This window comes from Rhinichthys klamathensis, unplaced genomic scaffold, assembly GCF_029890125.1.
Source record: "Rhinichthys klamathensis goyatoka isolate OS25496 unplaced genomic scaffold, OSU_Roscu_1.1 h1tg000259l_1, whole genome shotgun sequence".
Taxonomy (NCBI): domain Eukaryota; kingdom Metazoa; phylum Chordata; class Actinopteri; order Cypriniformes; family Leuciscidae; genus Rhinichthys; species Rhinichthys klamathensis.
Genome location: NW_026606781.1, coordinates 393,128 through 401,404, shown reverse-complemented (window position 1 = coordinate 401,404; position 8,277 = coordinate 393,128).

Here is an 8,277-nt window from a genome sequence, read left to right as displayed (position 1 = left end):
AGAGAGTTGATCTAGATGTTGTCGTCTAATGGGGATGGTCGTGTCCAATACTTAGTGGTCTGATGCTATTAAAAAATGTCTGGTTTTTAATTCTCACTCTGTTAGTGTTTGCCAATAATAGCTACAGATTTTGCACTGTGAGCCTTCATCATGTTTGTAAATTTGCATCACTACTGCACTGACAAGCTGGTTTGGCAGCTGGAAAACAAATTGCAGTGATTGGGAAAGATTGTTTTTCCAAAACTCACCTCAGTCAAGATAAGTCTTGTATAGAGAAGATTCCAAAATTACTTAATTTAGAAGGAATTTTGGAATCTTTTCTACAAAACTCACAACATGATTTTAGCATAGACTACCAGTCAAAAGTTTTGGAGCGGTAATATTTTGAATGTTTTTAAAAGAAGTCTTCTGCTCACCTAGGCTGCATTTATTTGATTAAAAATACAATAAAACAGTAATATTTTTAATTATTATGACAATTTAAAATAACTTTTCTGTTTTAATATATTTTAAAATGTAATTTATTCCTCTGATCAAAGCTGAATTGAGGTGAGTGCTGTGTATGTAAAAAAAAACAGATTTGATGTGAATGGATGTACTTTAATCTGCTTCAAATTTAGTTTTTAACAAGATATTTATAAATCAACATTTAAAGTGTCTAGTGGTGCAAAGGTTTTAAAAGTTTGGTTGTTGAAAACAATGAATTCGCAATCCGATGATTTCTTGTCTGCTACTTAGAAGTCAATTAAAAAGGGAACTTGCACCAACTGTTAAACGACAAAGGTTGTTATGCTGAAAAGATCAGTTATACTTTAATTGATATTTGTTATAGTTCACAGTGCTGAGTATTGAGTTCCACTCCGTTAGTGGTATTGTATTGAGACCACCTTCTAATCTAATCTAATCAAAAGCCAGAGAGAACAAATAAGATTTAAGAGCTGATTTAAAACTGGTTAATGAAGGAGCAGACCTCACATTTAAGGGCAGACTGTTCCAAAGTTTAGGTGCTGCAGAAGAGAAGGCTCGACCACCCTTAGTTTTACAGCGAAAACGTGGGACAGTTAAGAGTAGCCGATTACCAGATCTAAGTGTTCTTCGGGGAGAGTACGGAATCAGAAGGTCACAAATGTATTTAGGTGCAACGCCAGATAAAGCCTTGTACACAAAAAACGCAATTTTAAAATCAATTCTGAACTTTACAGGAAGCCAATGTAAAGTCGCTAAAATGGGAGAAATGTGTTCTCTCTTTTTTTGTGCCGGTAAGAAGTCTCGCTGCAGCATTTTGCAGGTGAGAAATAGCAGTTTGAGGCAGGCCACAGTATAGGGTATTACAGTAGTCCAGACATGATGTTATGAGAGCGTGGATTAGGGTCTCCAAACCTTTCGCAGATAGAAACTGTTTTAATTTCACAACCGATCTCAAATGAAAGGAACTGCCCTTTACCACTGTGCTAATTTGTTTCTCAAAATTTTGTGACGAATCAAATGTAACCCCAAGATTCCTTACATAAGGTTGAACACTGGCGGCAATAGAATCTAAATTAAAAAGAGATGAAGACCTGGAGGGGCCTAAAATCAAATTTTCGCTTTTGCTTTCATTTAATTGGCAAAAATTATTAGCCATCCAACTTTTGATCTCCTCAAAACAGTTCAGGAGCACGTCCAAAGGATAAAAACTGTCAGTTTTAGAGATCTGGTTGAGATCTGGTGACTGTGGGGGCCATTTTAGTACAGTGAACTCATTGTCATGTTCAAGAAACCAATTTGAAATGATTCGAGCTTTGTGACATGGTGCATTATCCTGCTGGAAGTAGCCATAAGAGGATGGGTACATGGTGGCCATAAAAGGATGGACATGGTCAGAAACAATGCTCAGGTAGGCCGTGGCATTTAAACGATGCCCAATTGGCACTAAGGGGCCTAAAGTGTGCCAAGAAAACATCCCCTACACCATTACACCACCACCACCAGCCTGCACAGTGGTAACAAGGCATGATGGATCCATGTTTTCATTCTGTTTACGCCAAATTCTGACTCTACCATCTGAATGTCTCAACAGAAATCAAGACTCATCAGACCAGGCAACATTTTTTCAGTCTTCAACTGTCCAATTTTGGTGAGCTCTTGCGAATTGTAGCCTCTTTTTCCTATTTGTAGTGGAGATGAGTGGTACCCGGTGGGGTCTTCTGCTGTTGTAGCCCATCCGCCTCAAGGTTGTGCGTGTTGTGGCTTCACAAATGCTTTGCTGCATACCTCGGTTGTAACGAGTGGTTATTTCAGTCAAAGTTGCTCTTCTATCAGCTTGAATCAGTCGGCCCATTCTCCTCTGACCTCTAGCATCAACAAGGCATTTTCACCCACAGGACTGCCACATACTGGATGTTTTTCCCTTTTCACACCATTCTTTGTAAACCCTAGAAATGGTTGTGCGTGAAAATCCCAGTAACTGAGCAGATTGTGAAATACTCAGACCGGCCCGTCTGGCACCAACAACCATGCCACGCTCAAAATTGCTTAAATCACCTTTCTTTCCCATTCTGACATTCAGTTTGGAGTTCAGGAGATTGTCTTGACCAGGACCACACCCCTCAATGCATTGAAGCAACTGCCATGTGATTGGTTGATTAGATAATTGCATTAATGAGAAATTGAACAGGTGTTCCTAATAATCCTTTAGGTGAGTGTATATTCTTCCCTCTTTCTGAGAACATCTCAGTGACTGGCAGCCCACCCCTGAGTCAGTCCTGCAAACCTGTTGGTAGACAGTGAAAATATGCACTCACCCTATGATGGCCTTACCAGCGTCTCTACCAGCATCTTGTGAGCTGCGTACACAAACTGGAGTCTGCTATGAGTATCGTGAGTCTGGACTGATGGTTTTTACAGAAACGTGGTTGTGTAATGATGTACCAGATAGTTTAATACAAATTTACGGGGTTTCCCATTTACATTTGGACAGAGATGAGAATTCGGGAAAGAAAAGAGGGGGTGGTGTTTGTATTTATATTAATGAAAGCTGGTGCTGTAATTTGGCAATTAGAGAAAGTATTTATAACCCTGATCTTGAACTACTGTGTATTACTTTGCGGCCGTATTATTTGCCAAGGGAATTTACTAATATATTTGTCTGTGCAGTGTATATCCCACCTAGTGGGAATGTTCATAGGGCAGCAAGTCAAATTGCAGATTGTGTTAATAGGCACTTACAAATTAAGCCTGATGCACCTTTTTTGATTCTGGGTGATTTTAATCAGTGTGGATTGGAGAGATCCTTACCAGGTTTTTTTCAATATGTGAAGTGTGGAACGAGGAAAAATAATACCCTTGACAAGTGTTACGTCAATATTAAGGATGCTTATGTGGCTAAAGCCAGACCCCCCCTCGGTAATTCTGACCATAATGTTATTCATTTGCTCCCCACCTATCGGTCAGTTTTTAAGACAAGTAAACCCGTTTCTAAGGTTGTTAAGGTGTGGTCAAGTGATAGTATAGAGGAACTGAAAGGATGCTTCCTCTGACAATAATGATTATAGGCCAGTGGCCTTAACATCAAATGTTATAAAATCATTTGAGAAGATTATTATAGGAGAACTGCCATGTGAAGTGATCAGTCCTTAGATCAGTATCAATTTGCATATAAAAATAACCGTGGTACTAATGATGCGGTTTCTACATTAACGCACCTTGTTTTAAAGCATCTGGAGAGTCCAGCTGCTTATGTTAGGCTACTTTTTATTGATTTTAGCTCTGCATTTAACTTCATTCAACCACATAAACTGCTGGAGAAATTAATTATTTTACGAGTTAATCCTTTTATAATTAATTAGTATTTTTTTTAGCATGCTTTATTAGCATGCTTACACGATGTTAAGGACTGGATGGCTGCAAATTTTTTGAAGCTTAACGAAAATAAAACTGAGGTTATTGTGTTTGGCCCTAAAAAACATGATGTGCTTCAGTACTTAAATGCAACTTCTTTGACTGGTTTTGTAAAATCTAGTGTACAAAATTTGGGATTTGTTCTGGATAGTGATTTAAAGCTGGACAGGCAAATAAGTTCTGTGATGAACTGTTCTTGTTTTCTTAATCTACGTCTATTAGTTAAGACTAATCCATACGAGAAAAGACAATGGATTGCTTTCTCAAAATCTGAACTAGATAGAAATGGTTTATTGTAATTCTCTTTACTAGTTGATGCTCGAGCACTTATGCGTCTACAGAAAATCCAAAATGCTGCAGCAAAGACGATAAAGTCGGCAAGGAAATATGAATCTGTGACTCCATTATTAGTTGCATTAAAGTGGTTGCCAGTACATTTTAGAATTATTTATAAGATCCTCATACTTGTTTTTAAGGCCTTGCACAATTTGGCTCCTGTGTATCTGTCCGGTTTGGTGGCATTTTATATCCCCGCTAGATCCTTGAGATCAGAAAGCCAACAGCTGCTTTGCATAACCAGGACAAAATATAAACAAGGTGACAGAGCCTTTTCCCAAGCTGGCCCCAAACTGTGGAATGATCTCCCTCAATCTATTCGATCCGCCAAATCCTTATATTTGTTCAAAGCTATGTTAAAACAACATTCTTCAAATGGAGAATTTTCATAATTGGGTTATTGTCTATGTGTGTTCATGTGATGTGGTCATGTTTTATCATTGCTATTTTTTGTGGTTTTAGTCTGTGATTGTGAAGCACTTTGGGCAACGTGAGTTGTATTAAACTGTGCTATATAAATAAATAAACAAACAAACAAACATTCCTTCTTAAAACATAGGACACAACAGGTGAAATTTTATTCAATGTTGTCGGATGTTGCAGTAAATAGTACAGGGGCCCCGCAAGGGTGTGTAAGTTCACCACTTCTGTTTACCGTGTACACAAATGACTGCATTAGCTAGCAGACCAGACCAGTCAAGGACGCAGACCAGAAAACGCTGCTCAACGCGCCGATCACTCCAGCTGGCCTCTTCGGTGACGCCGTGGAGACAGTCACGGAGCGCTATTTGAAGACTCAGAAACGCACCAAAGCGATGAGCCATGTTATTCTGCGTCGGGCGCCACCAGCTCAATCTCGTTCCCGCTCTTCATCGGCCTCTCGAAACCGACCTCAGGACCAAGCTAGACAGCTTGCGCCGGCCGGAGCGGACAGTGGTCGGGGCCGGGGAAGAAGTGACAGGGCCAGAGAAGGAGCCCACGCCGAGGGAAGGTCGTCTTCCTGACGGAGCGGGCAAGAGGAAGAAAGAGCGCGAGGGAGGGCCCGCCGCCCCCAAGCGCTGTGTTCTCATGCATCGAGTCCCTCATGTTCCGTCGAGCAACGAATACATGTCTCTAGTGAATGTTGTTTTTTCTGTTACAATAAAAACAAAATATATCTCTTCACAAAAAGAGCTTTCTCTTCCTCTTGCACCTCACACTGTGGCACCCGCCCTGCCTCAAAGTCACAGTCAGTAACTATAATGGCATCTCGTGGGCGCGAGATTCCAAACACCACACACAGCCCACCGCGAGCCACACTCCCGCCAGAGCTATCAGCCTTGCGGGAGTGGGGCTCCAGTCTAAGCACCGCGCCGTTAGCAACGAAGACCGCAGAATTAGTGCGCCCACTAAGTCACTTTCTGGGCGCATGGGAAACTACTCCGGGGATTTCACCATGGGTGCAAATTTTTTGGGGGGGGGGGGGAATAAGGTGTGGCCCCTTTAAGAGCTGTGCGCTCCCTGTTGAACTGTCTATTGTATTGTATGTGCCTTGGGCCTCGAACACCCCTTTTACTGTCTATGCGAACACCCCCATGTATGCGGGTAATTTCTGTTTGATGCTAATTTTTATCTTATTTTGTTTATTAAGTAACGATGTGGACGGTAGAACGTGTGACAGACAGTAGGCTACACGAGTTCGATTTGGGAATAAAGCGCGAGTTGTGAGATGCCAATCGCCTCCGTGTGTCTGTCTGGCCTCTGCATGCAATAACTTCAGTTGTGAGCTATCCCTAATCTTCCTGAAGCAACGCGTTACAAAACTGTACTTCAGTTTCATTGCGGGGACACCACCTTCACCTGCCATCATGTCTATCGGCTCGCTTTCGGGTTAAACTTTCCGCGACTGCGCAACTGGGTTATAGGTTGCCAGGTTGAGATGACAAACGGGTTGAAATTGTAAATGGTCTGTGGATTGTGTGAATATAATGCATTTAATACAATCTGGCAACTGGTCAACATTAGACAAACATATTGGTCCGATTATTCATAAAGGAGTTGCCATGCAAATTACGGGAGTTTCCCGGGAAAAATAATAAACCGGGAGGGGTCTGGGAGATAGGGCTAAAAAACAGGAGAAACCCGGGAAAAACGGGAGTGTTGACAGGTATGCTCTATTTCATTGCTTTGGGATATGCAAATTTTGACAAGGTTTAGTCGGCGCGCTATTGGCCCGCTTCAGCCTATCAGATGCTTGTATTCCTAGCAGCGCGGTTATTGGCTGTGGGTTCTGTCAGTCTCGAGTGGGGGGGCTTCACTACTTCCACGGCGGGATTTTATACAGTTCCCATATACGTCACATGACGTAATGTCGAAGTGACTGCCTTGAAAGGGAACGTCTCAGGTTACTTTCGTAACCTTGGTTCCCTGAGAGGCAGGGAACGAGACATTACGTCGGCCGCCGTGCTCGCTTGTTCAGTTTCTAGCATTCAGTCGTGATTCTGATGCAATTGTCGGGCGCATGCTGCCAGAGGGCTTGACAGTATTTGCATGCTTTGCGTCAATTGGGCAGCTGTGTCAGCTGGCGTTAGCCCATAAGATTTCAGCAGAATTGGAGGAGGGAGGAGGTTATAATCGTTAACGAAAACGAACGAAAAAACGAAAACTAGGTGGGGAAAAACATTGTCGTTAACTGAAATAAAAATAAAAACGAGGCATTACAAAAAAACAATAACTAACTAAAACTGTAATGTGTGTTTGGCAAAACTAACTAAAATAAAAGTATAGAGTAAATGTCCTTAGTTTTCGTCTTTGTCAATGTCTTTCATTTTTTAACGCTATTTAAAGGAGCACTTCACCCATTTCAACATTAATCTTTATTGAAAGTGGGTCATATATGTAGTCGAAATGTAAAAGAATTTTTGAATTTGGTGCCCTCTTGACTGAGAAAAGACAGAAAATAACTTTAGGGCGCATTTGTATGTAAGACAACAACTCCCACAATGCACCACATTTGACAGCTCCGCAAGCCACTACCACTAATCCAGAACAGCGCAAACATCAGAGAAATCACTCTTTCGTCTACAAGGCTAACGTTAGCAGCCACCAGAGTTAGAAATTCATTTCACACAAAATTTCTAGTTAGTTGGCTGTGGCGAGCAGGACAAGGGCGAGGGACGTGAGAGGACGGCGCGAGGCCGGTGGCGTGAGTGATAATGAACGACACCTGTGAGACGCACCGGTCTCGCATCTCTCACGGAGGAGCGGAAGCATTAAAGGAGGAGCGACGACAGGGCAGATCGAGAGAGGAACAGACCTGATTTTATGTTGTGTTTTGTTGTGTGTGGCCAGCAGTCGTCCGTGAGGGGCTGCTGGCTTATACTTTTGTTTTGTATTTGTTTATTTTACTATTAAAATTTTTAAATCAGGGGTGTCCAAACTCGGTCCTGGAGGGCCACTGTCCTGCAGAGTTTAGCTCCAACCCCAATTAAACGCACCTGAAACAGCTAATCAAGGTCTTAATTAACTGTTAAAGGTCATTAGGCATGCTAAAAACTTACAAGCAGGTGTGTTGAGGCAAGTTGGAACTAAACTCTGCAGGACAGTGGCCCTCCAGGACCGAGTTTGGACACCCCTGGTTTAAATGTTCGCCGGTTCCCGCCTCCTTCTTCCCACAACAACGAACCCCGTTACATTGGCAAACTCATTAGTGAATTACTCCTCGTTTGTATTTCTTTCTATATGGTGAATTATTGCATGATTCCGAGATGTTCAGTCAGGCGAAACTAGGATGGTCATCACAACACAAACGTCCGTGTGCTCGTCTGATTCAGAGATTGATCCAGGAGATCCAGGAGAAATTGCCATCGTTGAAATTCTCTGCAGCAGACCGCCTCTATCTGTGTCCGTAGCGCACAGCGAGAGCACAGGCACCAGCAGTCCGCCTCAGCTCGAGCCAGTCCGGGCTCCTCGTCCGCGACAGGCAGCCGCCTCCTGTTCCTCCATCAGCCTCAGCTGCAAAATGACGATTTTTACGTCATAAAAAACAGGAAGTGGAACACTTAAATCCTTATTTCTTACATC